This window comes from Podarcis pityusensis (genome assembly GCF_964106645.2).
Source record: "Podarcis pityusensis genome assembly, chromosome: 7".
NCBI classification, from domain to species: Eukaryota; Metazoa; Chordata; class Lepidosauria; order Squamata; family Lacertidae; genus Podarcis; species Podarcis pityusensis.
Window position 1 is genome coordinate 6,299,356 of NC_138031.1, and position 18,800 is coordinate 6,318,155.

General features: G+C 46.4%; 1 protein-coding gene across 4 annotated transcripts in view; it reads left to right on the top strand.

The window, feature by feature from the left end:
- Positions 1-17,312: 17,312 nt before the first annotated feature.
- Positions 17,313-18,800, top strand: part of GPR20 (G protein-coupled receptor 20) — a 30,796-nt gene continuing 29,308 nt past the window's right edge. For 3 of the 4 annotated variants that reach the window (XM_081012762.1, XM_081012759.1, XM_081012761.1), the window contains exon 1: positions 17,313-17,453. The gene's annotated coding sequence lies outside the window, so the exon portion shown is untranslated. Of the gene's footprint in view, positions 17,454-17,695; positions 17,821-18,800 lie in introns of those variants that run through there. The other variant, XM_081012760.1, reaches the window with a different exon arrangement.

Below are 18,800 nucleotides of genomic sequence, written 5' to 3' on the forward strand. Positions count from 1 at the left end.
TCCGATGAAGCTGATTCCTGGCATCTGTCATTCATTAAGACAGAATATACAGTATGTGAATTAACTAACAAAAACAGGAAAGGGTTGTTTCTTTTTAGTGTTAACGTAAGAAGGGTCCTGCGGCTAGATTAATTAGCAAGAGAACAAAATGTTATCTTCTTTTTTCTATTTTACAATACATTTTTTATTGAATTTTCAAAAGTTTAACATATATACGTCAATACGCCATAAATATGTGTTTTCTCAGCTTCCCGCCCCATTTTCCATGATGTTTCCATTTTTCCTCCTCTGCCGCACAATAATACCTTCTAGAATAAAATGTTAGCATAACACATGCGCAGCTCTCCCACAGCTGCCAAAATTCACAGCATCTCTCTCCAGAGCTGATGTGTATGAATGGGACTTTCCACAACGCCTTGTGCAATTTATATTATTAATAGCAATTGATTGTATTTTATTTTAAACCAAAGGCACCTCTGGAAGAACAGCCGTGGTAAGAGATTAATTGAGGAAGAGGAAACAGAGAAATGTTATTTTCCAAACACCTGCTCAAACACTGGAGATAAACCCATTCTTCTCTGTCCAGTGGGAAATGCAAGATTTGTTCCATTAGGGACTCCTGAGGGGCCCCAGATTCTCTCTGAGGTCCCCAGGCAGGAGCAACTGATAGGAAGGGAACTGGCTTTTTCCTCACCATTTCCTCTGAAGCAGCCGACCCAGTGACCCGCCTGCCTTGCCCCTATTTGTTTGACAAAGCCATTGTCAGTAAATGGTGCTTTTTCTCACTCTTTGAGCCCTGAAACTCTTTTCTGCTCTGTGTCTGTCTGACAACCTGTCTAAGCAGGAAAAGCGCAAGGTCACAACCTAACACAGCTTTCCGCATTCGGCAAGATGCCGCGGGGCTGCTGGAGACGTCAAATGGGGCTGCCTCAGCCCAGATGGAGAAGTAATGGCTCTGACACGACCACGTTGCTCATTTGTTCTCGTTGCTTGTGTCTTACTACTCTAGATCAACAAACTCGGGAACAAATTCCCCTTCCAGGAAGGGGTTTGTATGGAATACCCTGCTAAAACGGAAGGTGGAGAGTCCATTTCAGCAGCACCTTCCAAGGTGCTTTGAAGTCCTGATTTTGGGACGTCAAAGCACCTCGCACCTCGCACCATTGCTGGTGATTGACAGACCGTGGAGCCAAAAAATGAGGCAGATATGATTCAGACTGGTGAAGAGTCAGGGGTGTCCGTCCCCCCCACAAGCTCTACTCCCCACTTGTCTTCCAGAAGCAGAAGAGACATGAAAGGGCAGAGGAGAACTTAATGCAGTCTCAGATAGCTTGGGGAAAACCCTGGAGAGGAGAGGCAGGGACTTTCAGTCTCATTAGGCAGGGCACTCCTGTGCAGATCCTGTTTTTGCTAACAAAGAGTTGACTCCAACTTGCTCAGTGTAATTTACCACTGGCTCACTCCTGTCAGAGACTGACAATAGCCTAGATTGACAGATTTGCCCACCGGTAACTAGAGATGCTTGTGATTAAACCTGAGATTTTCTGTATGCAAAGAAGATACTCCACCACAGGGCTATCGTCCTTCCCCTGGCATTTATATTGGGCAATATTCTGTTCCTAAATAGAATGATTTTGAAAGAACTTGGAAAGACACTGAGTATGACAAGTTCAGTGGATCTCAACTCTCTCTCTCTCTATGATTATTTTAACTTCAGATGTAGCGGTGCTCTCGTAAATAGCTGCATTCCCACTGGCTGCAAGTTATGGGAAACTTTCTATCTTGGGCCGACCAGGAATGTGCCCCTGTTTTCTGCCCTGTGGCTGAGCTGCAGAGAAGCTGGCAGATCTTCACAGCAGTGTCGAAACTCCATCACAGAGGAGGCAGAGAGCTCTTTGAAGCAAGGCAAGAGGTGGCCTTCCAAGGTAGAAGGCAAAAATCGGGCTGGGGGAAAAAGGACCCCACATTATTTATTTCAATTTTTGAAAACACGCAAAGCAAAACCAAAGAAGCCTTAAACCACTGGATGTGGCTGCAGCTCCGGGGAACATAAGAACAGCCTGTTGGATCAGGCCCACCTAGTCCAAAATCCCATTCTCACAGTGGCCAAACAGATACCTCTATTGGCAAACCCTCAAGCAGGATTCAAGCACAAGACAAGTTCGTGGAGAAGGTACTAGTCACAACAGTTAAATCAGGGGTCAGCAAACTTACCGGCCTCAGGCCAGTGTCTCCAGCGCCGATCGCGCGGCGGGCCGGAGAGCAGGGGAGCACGTGCCCATACGCGTGCACACACACTATTTCCGGCGCACTTCTGGGTCGGAGGAGCACTGGAAATAGCTTGTGCGCATGTGCACGGGCCTCCTCCGACCCGGATGTGCACCGGAAATAACACTTGCGCACGCGCAAATAACGCTTGTGCATGCGCACAAGCTATTTCCGGTGCTCCCATGACCCGGAAGTGGGCAGCCACACAGCACAGTGCCAGTAAAAGCAGGCAGTGGAGGTCGCCGCGGGCCGGATAAACGAGTCCCTCGGGCCTTATCCGGCTCGTGGGCCTTAGTTTGGGGACCCCTGAGTTCAATGAATACCAGTTTCTGAAGGACAGGGTTCATACCTTGTTTGTGGTCTTCCCTGGAAGGATCCTTCATCAGATCTATCAGAGCTTGTCATAGAATCAAAGAAGTGTAGAGTTGGGACCCCATGGGTCATCTAGTCCAACCTGCTGCAATGCAGGAATCCCAGGTAAGGTATCCATGACAGATGGCCATCCAATCTCTCCTTAAAAACCTCCAAGGAAGGAGAGCCCACCACCTCCCAAGGGAGACCATTCCACTGTCAAACAGCTCTTACTGTCAGCCCTTCTGGATCAGACCAATGGCCCATCCAGTCAAACCTTGTTCTGATGGTGGCCAACCAGATAATAATAATAAATAATAATAATAAAAAAATTATTTATACCCCGCCCTTCCCGGTTCAGAAAACCGGGCTCAGGGAGGCTAGCAACAAATTTAAAACACTTAATTGATGCAACAAAAAACAGCATAAAATACAGTATAAAATGTGAATAACAATAAATTCAGTTTAGGGGGAAAATCCATCCAATAAACATTAGATGATCACCAGGGCTAGCTGGCTAAATGAGTCCTATTTGGGCCAGCGAGGAGACCAGGGGAGAATTAGCTGTGAGATCCCAGAGCGGGTAATCTTCATAAAAAGGGGAGAGGGTGGGAAGAAAGGGGAATAAAAGATCAGGCTGTTAAGTTGTGGGTGAACATATCAGACGACACAGCGATTCTTCAAGCAGCTCTTGTTTATTCACAGGCCAGAACAGAACTGAACTGAAGGGTTCAGCCAGCTTGCTTATATAGAGCTCCACTACAACGCAACAGTAACAACTTTCTGTAACTATCCAATCACTGAATGTCACTTTCAACCCCTTATTTGCATATGTGGACCTGAGTGAAAACTATCTACAGTTTCCCCTGATGGCCCATGGTGAGAACTTTAGCACATAACACAGGGCAAGTTCAAATTGAAAGCCAGGTGGAATAGCTCTGTTTTACAGGCCCTGTGGAAGGAAGTTAAATCCTGCAGGGCCCTGGTCTCATGGGACAGAGCATTCCACCAGGTTGGAGCCATCACTGAGAAGGCCCTGGCCCTTGGTGGAATCCTGCAAGCAGAAACTTAGCACCACAGCACTTTCCTCACCTGTGATTCCCAGCAAGTGTTATCAAGGGCTTACTGTCGCTGGCAGCCTGTGATTAGCCACTGGCCTAATCCTCTTTTAAAGGCAACTCAACTTGGTGGCCCCTGCTGCTTCTCGTGGGACTGAACTCTGTAAGAAGTCAAGATGAGGCCTTGTACTTACCTAGACTGATAAATGGCCTTTATTCCATGAAATCCACCCAGAGTTAGGAAGAAAGCTCAGCTGTGAATGACAAGCAGACATCATTAAAGGCCCAGTCCCATGAAACCTCTGGCCTGAAAAGGGGCTGGTGGTGGGAAACGAGAAATATCTACCCTCTGTCAAATTCTCTGGCAAAAGCAGTGATCAAGTAGGTGATAAAGAATCCAGTCTGCGGGAAGCAATCCTGTGCAAAGTCTTAATCCAAATTCCCATCGCCTTTGAGATTGGCAGGCACCGCCTTCCTCCACGTCGCCGAAATGTCCCGTCTGCTGAGGGTCTACTCAGCAACCTCTCTGCCAACAGTCTGCCTAAAACCCAAAATCCTTTTGCTGGGTGTTGGTTCTTGATTCTTCCTGCTGCGAAATCATTGCCTTTACAGTGGTACCTTGGGTTAAGAACTTAATTCGTTCTGGAGGTCCATTCTTAATCTGAAATTGTTCTTAACCTGAGGTACCACTTTAGCTAATGGGGCTGCTGCCAGGCCGCCGCCGCACAATTTCTGTTCTCATCCTGAAACAAAGTTCTTAACCTGTGGGACTATTTCTGGGTTAGCGGAGTCTGTAACCTGAGGCGTATGTAACCTGAAGTGTCTGTAACCTGAGGTACCACTGTAATATCTTCTAGGAGGTTTCCACAAGACTTGTCACAAAAGCATAGGCTTGCCATATGTCCATGACTTTCTGGACATATCCGGATTACTGCAGTTGTCAGCAGTGTCCGGATGGAAATTGGTACAAAAATTGGCAGTATGGTAGCCCAAGTTGGCAGTCCCGTTTTTGCCGATTTTCCATTAAAAAAACGGCATTATTTTGCCAATACAGTGGTACCTCGGGTTAAGAACGTAATTTGTTCTGGACTTCCGTTCTTAACCTGAAACTGTTCTTAACCTGAAGCACCACTTTAGCTAATGGGGCCTCCTCCTGCTGCTGCTGCGCCACTGCCGCACGATTTCTGTTCTCCTCCTGAAGCAAAGTTCTTCACCCGAGGTACTATTTCTGGGTTAGCGGAGTCTGTAACCTGAAGTGTCTGTAACCCGAGATACCACTGTAAAGCTCAACAGTTTTGGGTAGAACAGCCTTGCCCAAAAAAAGCTTAACTTTCTGGTCCAGATTTTAACTGTTGGAAAAGCAGCAAGCCTAGGTCTGCCCCAACTATGTAAAAAAAATAGGGGAGTTGGAGAGACAATTTTAGACAAAAAGGGGCCCCCAGGTATGGAAAGATAAACCCTCCCCACATCTTCCCCTTTACCTACCTTTCCTCAGAGTTGGGATGGATTCAATTCACCCCCCTTTTAAAAGTGAAACTACCTAATTCGCACTTTGTGAAACCATTTGTGAACTGAAACACAGCCATCCTTCAAAATTCGCACCACTCCTAATTTTGCAACGCCGCTCTCCAGCCCAGCGATACGTACAGAAATTTGCACGTGCTAAGGCAAAGCGTGCATAGAAATGCATATATGAGTGAAAATGGCATATAAAAATGCATTATGGTAAGGGGAAATTGCTTTGCAGAATTGTGTATATTCTGCAAAAAATTGCACACCAAACTGTTCGGAGAAATTCTCCTACAATGCTGGTGAATTTTCAGGAGGACTGTTTTATTTATTTATTGCAAGCAGGTGTAGAAACATGGAGAAATTAACTTAAGGAAAAATTAGAGGCCAAAATTATCAGATTCAGATAATTGTCAGAAATATGCTGGAGGGAGGGAGGGAGGGAGGAAGGAAGGAAGGAAGGAAGGAAGGAAGGATTTTGTTCTCACTGGGGAACAAAACTTTTGTTGCATTGACACCTGCAGTTGTTCTAACCTAATTTCAACGTGCTGATTTCATATCTGAAGTTGGTTTTGTTCTGTAAGCTCTAGCGTTTTTGCAATTCATGTTTTTCACTTTTCACCATAATCTTTGTTTTTCACAATGCAAGAATTCAATATTTTATTAAACACATAGCCAAAGTAATACAATATGAGTATAAATGTAAGTGACTTATATATCATTGAACATGACATGTATAGCATTGAAAATGACACGTATATCTATGTACAGTTGGAGGTATGCAAAAAAAAAAAATGTATTCCCTTGGGATACACAGTATACAGTACTGGGGAATGGTTTTTTTTTCTTTTGCATGAGATTTTTCAACTGTTCTTATATGTTCTTTCAATGCTGATTTTAAATCTGAAATCGATTTTCGTGTACATGCTATAGTTATCTTCCAATTTCCAACTTTTGCCGATATGTCATATTTACACTGGGGATAAGTGGACACTGACACGTTGATCTACCCTAACCACATGGTAATTATTGTTCTGCAAACAATAATTAATCATTAATTTTTCTTTATTTTTACAGTTTTGTAACCTAAATATTTTTATTTTTCAGATCGGACCATGGCTTCTTCAAGCAGACAAAAATGTGTAAACAAAAATCTCATGCCACAGAAAATGAAAAAATTGTTCCCCAGTGTTATATTTCTCTAAATTGCAGTTGGGTTAGTTAACATTCAACAGAATGAGCTGGGTAAAGCCTTCCACACGTGTGACAATTATCCCTCCCCCCCTCCCCTAGTTGCTACCAAAGCAGCAGACCTGAAGCTACAGGAAGTAGAGGGATAATGAGGACAAGCAGGACATTAATTTAAAATTATACTATGGAAACTTTGTCAGCCAGAGAGTCAAATCCAGAACTGGCCCCTTTTCTAACACCCACATGTTTTTCACCTGATCAGCAGAGGCTTATCTCCTGTTTTTGGCACTGTTATCCTCTGATCTTTGCACTTCCAGATGTCAGGACTGTGATCCCCACCAGCCTTAGTTGTTGTTGTTTAGTCGTTTAGTCGTGTCCAGCTCTTCGTGACCCCATGGACCAGAGCATGCCAGGCACTCCTGTCTTCCACTGCCTTCCGCAGTTTGGTCAAACTCATGCTGGTAGCTTCGAGAACACTATCCAACCATCTCGTCCTCTGTCTTCCCCTTCTCCTTGTGCCCTCCATCTTTCCCAACATCAGGGTCTTTTCCAGGGAGTCTTCTCTTCTCATGAGGGGGCCAAAGTCTTGGAGCCTCAGCTTCAGGATCTGTCCTTCCAGTGAGCACTCAGGGCTGATTTTCTTCAGAATGGATAGGTTTGATCTTCTTGCAGTCCATGAGACTCTCAAGAGTCTCCTCCAGCACCAGAATTCAAAAGCATCCATTCTTCGGCGATCAGCCTTCTTTATGGTCCAGCTCTTACTTCCATACATCACTACTGGAAAAACCATAGCTTGAACTATACGGACCTTTGTTCGCAAGGTGATATCTCTGCTTTTTAAGTTGCTGTCTAGGTTTGTCATTGCTTTTCTCCCAAAAAGCAGGCATCTTTTAATTTTGTGGCTGCTGTCACCATCTGCAGTGATCATGGAGCCCAAGAAAGTAAAATCTCTCACTGTCTCAATTTCTTCCCCTTCTATTTGACAGGAGGTGATGGGACCAGTGGCCATGATCTTCATTTTTTTGATGTCGAGCTTCAAACCATATTTTGCGCTCTCCTCTTTCACCCTCATTAAAAGGTTCTTTAATTCCTCCTCACTTTCTGCCATCAAGGTTGTGTCATATGCATATCTGAGGTTGTTGACATTTCTTCTGGCAATTCTTCTGGGATTCATCTAGCCCAGCCTTTCGCATGATGAATTCTGCATATAAGTTAAATAAGCAGGGAGACAATATACAGCCTTGTCGTACTCCTTTCCCAATTCCAATGAATGGCCAGGGAGTAGGGGAGTTCTAGTGCAACAACATATGGAGGTTTTGAATCCGCTAACCCATCAACTGACCCAGTGCCACATACAGGCCATATTTGACCTTAGAAGATCATCATCACAATGGGAGGAATTGATGGAAGTGCCTATTTAAAGATCTGAAGAAGAGAACAGCTTTTGGCACCATCAGCCTAGGTCTTAATGCCTCCTAAGATACCTGGAATGTCACCTATTGACCCTGACGGCTGCAGTTTCTCCTGCTGCGTTCTGCCCAATGCAGAGCAAAGGCCGCCCCTTAAATGTTGTTGGGACATGATCCAGGCCAATCCAGAGCACACGTCAGCCTTGTTCATTTCAATGGGAACATGAACTATGCCGTTAACTCACTCCCACTGGAAGGAGTGGGGCTTAAACAGTGATTTAGTGCTATCTGAATGGTGCCCCAACTGCTTAATCATCCCGGTCTCCTCGCCTCTGCCAACTTTCCGTGCGGGAGTGCTGAATCCTCTTGATGGATGGGGGTTCGGAGCCCTTTTGAAAATGCTTTGTAAAGCCTTTTCGAAAGAGGAGAGCCTTCTTCCAAGCCCAAGTCCCAGCAGTTGGCTGGCTCATTTTCTACACTTGTAAAAAGCGATGGAAGTTCCACAGGGAGCGGCCGCCAAGACCACATCACACCAGTCCTGAAAGACCTATATTGGCTCCCAGGGCATTTCCAAGCACAATTCAAAGTGTTGGTGCTGACTTTTAAAGCCGTGTTCATGGGCGATCGAAGTCCTAGCAGGGGACGTCAGGACCGGGGGCAAGATGGTGGGGTGGGAGCAGGAAAGGGAGTCCAGAAGCCAGGAGTCAGGAAGCCAGGAGTCCGAAGGTCAGAGAGCCAGGAGTCAAGAAGCCAAGTGTCTGAGGGTCAGAAAGCCAGGAGTCAAGAAGCCAAGGGTTCGAGGGTCAGGGAGCAAGGAGTCACGAAGTCAGGGGTCCGAGGATCAAGAAGCAAGGAGTCATGAAGTCAAGGGTCCGAAGATCAAGAAGCAAGGAGTCACAAAATCAGGGGTCCGAGGATCAAGAAGAAAGGAGTCACGAAGTCAGGGGTCCGAGGATCAAGAAGCAAGGAGTCATGAAGTCAAGGGTCCGAAGATCAAGAAGCAAGGAGTCACAAAATCAGGGGTCCGAGGATCAAGAAGAAAGGAGTCACGAAGTCAGGGGTCTGAGGATCAAGAAGCAAGGAGTCAGGGTAGGGAATGTGTTGCTGTGGCAAAGAGCCGAAGGGAAATGCTGACCTTATATCCCTTCCTGGCTCTTGCCACCAGGTGCTGTGAGTTACCAATCGGCCTCACCTGTGAGGCCGCACCTGGCCTCTCCAGAACAAACTTAGGAAGGCCCCAGTCCTGCAGAGTCCGATGGGCCACAGGGCCTGGCTCCTGCACGCACACCTGACACCCTGAACACAGGGCTGTCTTAAGCATATGTGGCGCCAGGGTGCAAAGATCCACCTAGTGCCCCTCCCCGGTTGCCCAGTCCCAGGTGCGTAGGAGGGTGGAGCCAGCCGGCCGCCTCAGCATCTCACTGGCTCGGTCGCCCCCAAACTTGTGGCGCAGAGCTGCCTGCAGCAGAAGAACCTGCCGTGGCGCTCTGACTGACGGACGGGCTTTTCCCTGGACTCAACTCTCGGGCCCCGGACTCTTGGCCTGGTGCCCCTGAGAGCCCAACGCCCGGGTGCCCCGCACCCCTAGTGCCTATGGGTAAGATGGCCCTGCCTGAACAGCCTCAGCCCAGTATATCTGAAGGAGCGTCTCCACCCCCGTCATTCTGCCTGGACACTGAGGTCCAGCACCGAGGGCCTTCTGGCGGTTCCCTCACTGTGAGAAGTGAGGCTACAGGGAACCAGGCAGAGGGCCTTCTCGGTAGTGGCGCCCGCCCTGTGGAACGCCCTCCCATCAGATGTCAAGGAAATAAACAACTATCTGACTTTTAGAAGACATCTGAAGGCACCCCTGTTTAGTGAAGTTTTTTAATGTTTGACTTTTTATCGTGTTTTTAATATTCTGTTGGGAGCCGCCTAGAGTGGCCAGGGAGGCCCAGCCAGGTGGGCAGGGTATAAGTAATAAATTATTATTATTATTATTATTATTATCATCATCATCATCATCACAGTCCTCAGGATGGACAAAAAAAATACAGTGGTACCTCGGGTTACATATGCTTCAGGTTACATACGCTTCAGGTTATACACACCGCTAACCCAGAAATAGTGCTTCAGGTTAAGAACTTTGCTTCAGGATAAGTACAGAAATCGTGCTCCGGCGGTGTGGCGGCAGCAGGAGGCCCCATTAGCCAAAGTGGTGCTTCAGGTTAATAACAGTTTCAGGTTAAGAATGGACTTCTGGAACGAATTATGTACTTAACCCAAGGTACCACTGTATATTATTCCCATGCTGCCAGGGTGAAAACTACTCCATAATCGTCCTTATCATTTCTGAAGTCCGCTTGACACAGTTCACGTACATTATCTTGGTCACAACAGGCATGTAAGACAGGCCTGCAGATAGGCACTGTGGGCTCAGGAGAATATTGGCTTGCGCAGAGCCACTGAAGGACTTGAGATTTGAACCCAGAACCGTGCAGGGGGCATAGGGCAGCGTAGCTCCAACATATGCATGTTTAGACAGCTCAGTGGTTTTAGACAGCACTCTCAAGCATGTGCAACATCCAAGACTGCCACTCGAGTAGATCTAGGTTGTGTCTCATAAGAAAGATCGCCTGTTTAAAGTTTTAGGTGGCAGCCTTTGCCCCAAGTTCCATTGTTAAATTATCTCCACTTCATCTTATTATTATTCTTTCTCCGCCACATTCCCAAGAGGGGACTCGCTGCTACCATTCTTTTCCAAATAATCAACTTAAAAATAGCCATTGGATCCTCTATATATAGCAAAAGGCCAGAGCAGTCTCAGTTCATCTGCATTTTTCTCAGTCTTACCAACAAGAGACACGCCCCACCAAGGGAAGTGATTTTTGGCCCTTGGCCGTGCCTGGATCGCAGGTCTAAGAACTGCACAAGTCTCTCAAGACTTGCAAGAATGAGCAAAGCTGTTGGATCATTGGCTGACGCATGCCAACCACATTTAGGGTAAAACTGCAGTGTGTTACAGAGGCTGTAACACCGGCCATTGAGCCCCTCTAGAATGGATGAGGAGAGATATTGTTGTTTTGTTTTGTTTTGTTTTGTTTTGTTTTGTTTTGTTTTGTTTTGTTTTGTTTTGTTTTGTTTTGTTTTGTTTTGTGTTTCGCTTCGCTCTTTTTTTTGGTATTGTATATTTTGTGCTTCCGTTCTGTATTTTTATGTTCTGAACCGCCCAGCGATCTTTGGATGAAGGGTAGTACAGTAGTACCTTGGTTTACAACCATAATCCGTTCTGGAGGTCCATTGGTAAACCAAAACAGGTTGTAACCCAAGGCGTGTTTTCGCCAATGGGGCCTCCCAAAAAAATTTATTTGTAATCCCCCTAAAAAATGGGTTGTAATCCAAAAAAAAGGTTGCAAAACGGGATATGCACTTCCGGGTTTGACGTGTTTGTAATCCAAAACGTATGCAAACCAAGACATAAGCAAACCAAGGTATCACTGTATACAAATATAAATAAATAATAGTGGAATTGTAATGAAAGCTTTTTATTACTTTTTATTACTTTTTATTACTTATTATTATTATTTTTTTACTTTTTAGGATGCTGTCTAGGTTTGTCATTGCTTTTCTCCCAAGAAGCAGACGAAATTAAAAGACGCCTGCTTCTTGGGAGAAAAGCAATGACAAACCTAGACAGCATCCTAAAAAGTAGAGACATCACCTTGCCAACAAAGGTCCATATAGTGAAAGCTATGGTTTTCCCAGTAGTGATGTATGGAAGTGAGAGCTGGACCATAAAGAAGGCTGATCGCCGAAGAATTGATGCTTTTGAATTCTGGCTCCAGTACTTTGGTCACCTCATGAGAAGAGAAGACTCCCTGGAAAAGACCCTGATGTTGGGAAAGATGGAGGGCACAAGGAGAAGGGGACGACAGAGGATGAGATGGTTGGATGGTATTCTCGAAGCTACCAGCATGAGTCTGTCCAAACTGCGGGAGGCAGTGGAGGCCAGAAGTGCCTGGCGTGCTCTGGTCTATGGGGTCACGAAGAGTCGGACACGACTAAACAACTAAACAACAACAACAACAATGAAAGCAGGATTACATATAACCACTCCAATACCATCATGAGCGCAAATCATCATGCACGCGGAATAAAAATGATATCTGGAGGGGGTGGGGTGATTTTTGATTTGTTTGGAGTCAGCATTTTATTGGCCACAACAAGAAGTGTATAAATAATTTGGACCCTGGAAAATTCTCTCTCTTTCCCCCACCATTCTTACAAAAATATTCTAGAGGCATTGAAAGCTTCATTTCAGGAGCTGACGATTGCCAGACAAGAGTGGGAGCGAGGGGGGAAATCTGCTTAAAAATAACCAAAGGTCACTATGAAGAAAAGAATTAAACTGCCTTTGAAACATAAAGCTGCTGTAATAACATTTTTGGCAGAGCGCAATAAACTCAAATGTTTTAGGTTTAAGATGGCAAAACACAAAGGGGTGCAATTCATCACAGAAAAAGCTTAAAGCAAAGAAAAGGATTACATAGTAGTGGTCTCCTTATTTCATTTCATTTCATTTTGTTTTGTTTTTTAACCCTGTGGATGAAATCGCAACAGCAGACTTGTTTGAGCATTTAAGGCAATATTTAGCAAGTTTCACTGCAAGCAAATCCCCGGACAAAAATTGGAGCAGAGAAATACACACATATTAGGGGGCTGCTGCCGCCGCTCACTCAACTTGCCGACCCCTTGGCTAAAGCTCACCCCAACCCCTTTTACAGGAGGTTGGGGGGGGTGCTTCACAGAGCGCTTTGCCAAACTGCTCTCTGAAGCTGGGGCGAACGAAGGCTAACTGAAACCTGGGGCGGGACAAACCGCCGGTTGCGCACACGTTGTACCGCTACGTACGACACATGCATAGCGTCACTACGTAGGGCGCATGTGCAGCGTCGCTACGTACAGCGCATGCGTGCGACATCGCGCATGCGTTGTACGTAGTGGTTTGCCGGCGCTGCCGCCCGGGCGCCATACGTATGGTGGTGGGAACCTCTGCTCGCAGCTGCAGCGGTAACAGAGGGATCCCACTGCCGTCCGTCCGGCGCTCGGGCAGTGCCGGCGGCAAACCACTATGTGCAGCGCATGTACGGCGCTGCTACATACAGCTCTTGCATGCAACACCGTGCATGCGTTGTACGTAGCGGTTTGCCGGTGGCGGCACCCGAGCACCGTACGGATGGTGGTGGGATCCTCCACATGCGGCGGTGGCACGGTGGCTGCTTGCGCCGCAGCGGCCAGGGGTGGCGGGGCAAGCACCCCACGGGGTGCCTTCTTGTCACCCCCCAGACATGGCACCCAGGGCACACCGCCCCCACACACCCCTTGTGACGCCACTGCCCTGAAGCACCTCCTACTCTCCTTTAAACTAGGGTTACCAGACGTCCCCGGATTTGCAAATCTGTCCCCGGACAAATTCCGTCCCCGGAATGTCTCCGCATTTGCAAATCTGTCACCGGGAAACATGGCAGCGGCAGCCTCAGCAGCCTGGAGCCAGTCTGGTAGTGCAGTTGGCTCTAGCTGGCTTCAGGAGCTGCTCACTGCCATGGCACCCGCCATTTTTCCTTGCCGGAAGTCCCCATACAGTGGTACCTCTGGTTACATACTTAATTCGTTCCGGAGGTCCGTTCTTAACCTGAAACTGTTCTTAACCTGAAGCACCACTTTAGCTAATGGGGCCTACCGCTGCTGCCGTGCAATTTCTGTTCTCATTCTGAAGCAAAGTTCTTACCCCGAGGTAATATTTCTGGGTTAGTGGAGTCTGTAACCTGAAGTGTATGTAACCCGAGGTACGACTGTATTATGTGTCTTGTGCGCAACAGATCATATGGGGACTTCCAGTGAGGAAAAATGGTGGGCACCACGGCAGCGAGCAGCTCCAGAAGCCAGCCAGAGCCAACTGCGCTACCAGGTTGGCTCTGGGCTGCTGACTGCCACTGCCACTGCAGAAGGGGAACTGGGGACGTCTGATGGTACAGATCTTCTGCCCCCCTCCCCCTTTGTTTTGACTGATGGGGGAGGCTCGGGAGTTGCGGGCGGCTGGCCGTTGCCCAATTTTTTAAAAACTCTGCGAATTTATGTTTCACAGGGTGCGAAAGAAGGGTTTTGCCCCTTTATACAATATGCATGTGTCCTTGTGCCCAGAGTCTTTTGCCTCACTGTCCCCACTACTACTCCCTGTTGCTATTCAGCTTTTTTTAAAAAAGTGTCTCTGGATTGATTGAAGAAAATCTAGTAACCATACTTTAAATGGCTCCCTTTGCCTGCCAGCCCCCCGGCCCCCAAACTGTTGCTTCCTTCCCTGCCTTCACAAATATTGCTGCTTTGAGCTTCCTCCAAGGAAAGGTGGAGTATAAATTAAATAACTAATAGTCAAGGATTAGGAACTGTTCTTCTTCATTCTTTGAAACTCCCATCGATAAGGAGCTAGGTAAAAGGATAAGTCCAGTCAAAGGTGACTATGGGATTGCGGCGCTCATCTCACTATTTGTTTGTTTGTTTGTTTGTTTGTTTGTTTGTTTCAGGTTTACACCTTTTAACATTTCAAAACTTGACCTCCTTCGCCCCTTATTCTCCAGCTCTTTAAATGTATTGTTAATATTTTCTGCATATCCAGATTAACTCAATTTGTTCCTTTATTCATCTGCATTAAATATATACTCTTATGAAACTGCAGGTTGCTGCAATAATCCTGCCCATGTTCTTATCTGTTGACAATTTGTTTGTAAATATTCAATAAACCGTTCCCATTCTTTTATAAAAGTTTGTTGTCTTGGTTTCTTATTTTCTCAGTAAGTTTCGCCATTTCTGCATATTCCATGAGTTTTTGTATCCATTCTTCTTTTGCTGGGACTTCCTTCTTCTTCCCATTTTTTGGGCAACATACTTGTCGCTGTAGTAGCATACATGAATAAGTTTCTGTACAGTTTGGGTAGTTCTATTCCTGCAATTCCCATCTCAGTTTCCAGGCTGAGAGAGCCAGCGTTTGTCCACGGACAGCTTTCCGGGTCATGTGGCCAGCATGACGAAACCGCTTCTGGCACAATGGAACACCACGACGGAAACCAGAACGCACAGAAACACCATTTACCTTCCCACCACAAGAGTACCTATTTATCTACTTGCACTGGTGTGCTTTTGAACTGCTAGGTTGGCAGGAGCTGGGACAGAGTAACTGGAGCTCACTGCGCTGTGGGGATTCAAATCGCCGACCTTCCGATTGGCAAGCCCAAGAGGCTCCGTGGTTTAGACCACAACGCCACCCGCCAAAAGGAGAACAGTATGGCAAATGAGATGACTGCAGCCTGTTCCTGGACTTCATCACTGTCACAAATTAATCCATTCTGGTGACTAGCAAGAAACATATCCTGCATTCCAGATTGCCATCCCGTTATATATAGTTTGTGTAATAAAGAGAGAGAAAAGAGATCTAAATAAGTGGCTGTAAATTGGAGCACAGTTGAAAGATAATGGGGCTGTTTCCAGGTGCGGGGGTGCCTCCATCAAAAAGCCATGCAAAGAAAAATCTCAGATTTAGCAGCGGTTTTGATGGAAACGCTTCCCACTCCTGGACCAAGGTATGACCTCTCTGCCTCTCAGCTGATGAACAGTGAGGTCACCCCTTATTCCAAGCAAAGCAGCAATTGGAAGCTCACTTTAAAATATCACCGGACACCACTACATTTGAGACTAAAGGCCTCATGAGCTTCATTGGGACCACTGGCAGGTCAGGTCTGGCCAGCTAGATGTTCCCTAGAGATGAGAAGAAAGAAACCTCTCTACACTCTTTCTTGGCAATATTCATTACTGCTTAACCATTAAAGCAGTGGGCATAAAACACTCGTTAGAAAAATACGGCCGGCGCTCATGATTTCCCTTACCTATGGAGGATGCCCCACTGAATTCAGTGGGCCTTGCTTCTGACTGTGTAGACACGGTTAGGATTGCAGCCTCATGATTCTTCAACACTAACTTCGATGGACTGGACATGTTGTGCGGATGCCTGATTATCGTCTTCCAAAGCAACTACAGTGGTACCTCAGGTTACATACGCTTCAGGTTACAGACTCCGCTAACCCAGAAATATTACCTCGGGTGAAGAACTTTGCTTCAGGATGAGAACAGAAATCGTGTGGTGGCAGCAGGAGGCCCCATTAGCTAAAGTGGTGCTTCAGGTTAAGAACAGTTTCAGGTTAAGAACGGACCTCCAGAACTGATTAAATACTTAACCCGAGGTACCACTGTACTCTATTCTGAACTTAAAAATGGAAAGCATAATGCTAGTGGTCAACAAAAGAGGTTTAAAGACTATCTCAAGGCAAATCTTAAAAAATGTTGTATAAACACCAACAATTGGGAAACACTGGCCTGCGAGCGCTCCAATTGGAGAACAGCCTTTACCAAAGGTGTCATGGGCTTTGAAGAAGCTCAAACTCAGGATGCAAGGGAGAAACGTGCTAAGAGGAAGGCACACGTGGCAAATCCACACCGTGATCAACTGCCGCCCGGAAACCAATGTCCCCACTGTGGAAGGACGTGTGGATCCAGAATTGGCCTCCACATTCATTTACGGAAGGGACACAGGTGGCGCTGTGGGTTAAACCACAGAGCCTAGGACTTGCCGATCAGAAGGTCGGCGGTTCGAATCCCCGCGACGGGGTGAGCTCCCGCTGCTCGGTCCCTGCTCCTGCCAACCTAGCAGTTCGAAAGCACATCAAAGTGCAAGTAGATCAATAGGTACCACTCCGGTGGGAAGGTAAATGGCATTTGCGTGCGCTGCTCTGGTTCACCAGAAGCGGCTTAGTCATGTTGGCCACATGACTCGGAAGCTGTATGCCGGCTCCCTCGGCCAGTAAAGCGAGATGAGCGCCGCAACCCCAGAGTTGTTCGGGACTGGACTTAGCAGTCAGGGGTCCCTTTACCTTTATTCACTTACGGACTCATTGTTAAAACCGTGTTTATGGAAGTCAACCTTACTCGCCTACGATGGATCACCAAAGAAGAAGGGGATTGCAGCCTCAGGCATTCCCTCTGCCCGATTAAACTAAAAATCCCCAAAGGTGTCAGCCTTTCCTCATAAGGAAGCTATCCTGATCATTTCGGGTTGGCCATTCCTCTGCCATTTCTGGGACTATGCTCTCCATATTTTCTGACGCAGTGCATTTTTCAGATGCGTTGCCACAAAAAAGGCTTGCTAACAGCACAAAGCTGTTCCTGTGCTAAAACTAAGCAGGTCCCTGGCTAATCAGGGCCTGGAATCTGCCCAAGGAGCCCACTCTAAGCTGCTCCTGACTTCCCCGCAGACCAGGGCACAGGATAAATAAATAAAAACCCTTTGCATGAGAGATTAGACATGCTACTTTCTGGAAATGCCCCCACATGGCCGAACGTCTCTCCCAGTCGTAAAGGCGGTTCTGCAGCAGGCATATTTATTCCTCCCTCCCTTCCTTTTGCCAAAGTTTTTTTGGACGCTAGGAAAAGGACTCTGACGTCAATGTCAAAGTAAACCAAAGGAGTCTGGCTGCTGCGGCGGCATTGAGTTAGCACTCTGGAGTAACAGGGGACTGCTGCTGGGCTGACTCAGGGATCTGGAAGCAAGAGCGGAGCTTTCTCCATCAAGCTGAATAGACAGGTAAGGACTGTGATCTTCTCTGGATAGTATGTGGGGAGCTGGGTTTGCAAGAGGAGAAAAGAGGGAGAGATTAGTGGCTGCACCAGAAAACTTGTTTATTGAGTGTTTGTGCTGATTTGCTTGCTTTTGTGGTGGTTCCATTCTACTGAGCATTTGTTGTGATTTGTTCATGGGCAGGTGGCAAGGGCAAGAGGCATTCGCCTTGTGCTCATCCTGGTTTGCTAAACGGCAGAGTTCACTTCCACAAGAGGCAGCAATGGCCTTTGAACGAGGATTAGACAGAAAAACGGAGGATGAGGCTATCAAAGACTGCTAGCCCACTGTCGGAGGCAAGAAGCCCCTGAGCAACAGTTGCTGGGAATCACAGGTGGGGAAGGTGCTGTGGTGCTATGTTTCTGCTTGCAGGGTTCCTTCGGGGGCTTCTGGTTGGCCGATATCAGAACAGAGCACTGGACTGGATGGGACCTTGGTCTGATCCCACCCCTCGGTCATCATCCTCTGCCTGGCTCTGTTTAGCAGCTTTGAAATGATGAAATGTCTCAACAGCAGTTGTTTTAAATTACTTTCTTTTGAGTGCTCAGGGGAAAAAATCTGTCAAAATCTTTCTGCAATTTCTACTTTTAGTTAAGTATTTTTATTTAATTACTTGATGGGGGGGGGGAGCTTCTCCCGCTGCCCCCGCCCAGCTACGCCCATGCTACCTTGGAAAGCGGTGGATTCCACCAGGAACAATGGAAGGAATTTAAAGATTACTTAGCTAAATATTGTAATATAAGACAAGTAGAAGCAACCTGAATTTATCAAATTGGCTTAGGAATAGAATATGATTAAATTGTAAAACATTATGGGAGAAACTATGAAAAGAAGTAAAGAAAGGAATTTGAAAAAGTAAATTTTGTTAGAAAGAAGATATTGGAAAACTGTTACAAGGGGATACAATGGAATTCAGTTAGGGGGGATTTGAGGAAGTCAGTTAACAACGAAAACTAAACTGGATTTTTAGAAGGATTAAGTGTTTATTTGTATGTTTTTTCTTTTTTTCCTTTTCCTTTTTCCTTTTTTCTCTTTTGTATGTTATATTTGTTATAAACTTGGAAAACCAATAAAATTTTTGAAAGAAAAAAGAAGGAAAGCAGTGTATTCTCCTTCCTTGGAGATTTTTAAGCAAAGGTTCGATGGACATCTGTCAGGGATTCTTTAGCTGAGATCCCTGCACTGCAAGCGGGTTGGACTAGATAACCATTGGGACCCAATCCTACAACTGGTCACTCATGCACCTCACATATCCCAGCGCATTTCCCCATCAATTTCTAAACTGCTGAAAGTCAGTTTATTTTTTAAAAGGGT